We start from the raw sequence: 1,092 nt of genomic DNA on the forward strand, positions 1-1,092 counted from the left end.
CATAGTTGGAATGGATCCGCCCTATTAGGGGGGGGGGTTAATTCTGGAATATTAGAAAAAATAACGTATTTTTAACTTACGAAGAAGTGATCGGATCTTCATGAAACTTCATATTTAGAAGGACTTCGTAACTCAGATCTCTTATTTTAAATATCAACCAGATCCAGCGTAATTGGGGGGCAGTTGGGGGGAGTGGAAATCTTAGAAAATACTTAAAGCGCTGATATCAGGATGAAATTGGATGGGAAGAATAAAAATCTGTCTAAGATACGTGACTGACATAACCGGACCGGATCTTCTCTCTTTGGTGGAGTTGGGGGGGATAATTTGAAAATTGAGGTATTTGTAACTTACGAAAGGGCGACCAGAGCTTAATGAAACTTGATATTTAGAAGGATCTCGTGCTTTAAAGGTCTAAGTTTTAATTCCGACCAGAATCTGTCACATTGGGGGGACTTGGAGGGGAAACCGGAATTCTTGGAAAACGTGAAAAAAGGGGTATTTTTATCTTACGAATAGGTGATCGGATCTTAATGAAATTTGATACTTAGAAGGAATTCATTTCTCAGAGATCTCAATTCAAATCCCGACGGGATCTTTTGACATTGGGGGGAGTTGGAGGGGTGAGCCTTGGAAAACACTTGGAGTGGAGGAATCGGGATGAAGCTTGGTGGATAGAACAAGCAAATGTCCTTGATACGTGATTGACGGAACCGTACTGGATTCGCTCTCTTTGGGGGAGTTGGGGGGAGGGGTTCAGTGATTTGGCGAGTTTGATGCTTCTGGACGTGCTAGGACGATGAAAATTGGTAGGCGTGTCTGGGAGCTGCACAAATTGACTTGATAAAGTCGTTTTCCTAGATTCGACCATCTGGGGGGCTAAAGGGAGAGGAAAAATTAGAAAAAATTAGGTATTGATAACTTACGAGTGGGTGATCGGATCTTAATGAATTTTGATATTTAGAAGGACATCGTGACTCAGAGCTCTTATTTTAAATCCTGACCGGCATTAAGCCTCTTATTTTCCTCTTAAATCAATCTATTGATTCATAGAATTTTGTTAGAGCTCATACCATATGATCTCTTGGCTCT

Source organism: Artemia franciscana, chromosome 7 (assembly GCF_032884065.1).
Source record: "Artemia franciscana chromosome 7, ASM3288406v1, whole genome shotgun sequence".
In the NCBI taxonomy this organism is placed as follows: domain Eukaryota; kingdom Metazoa; phylum Arthropoda; class Branchiopoda; order Anostraca; family Artemiidae; genus Artemia; species Artemia franciscana.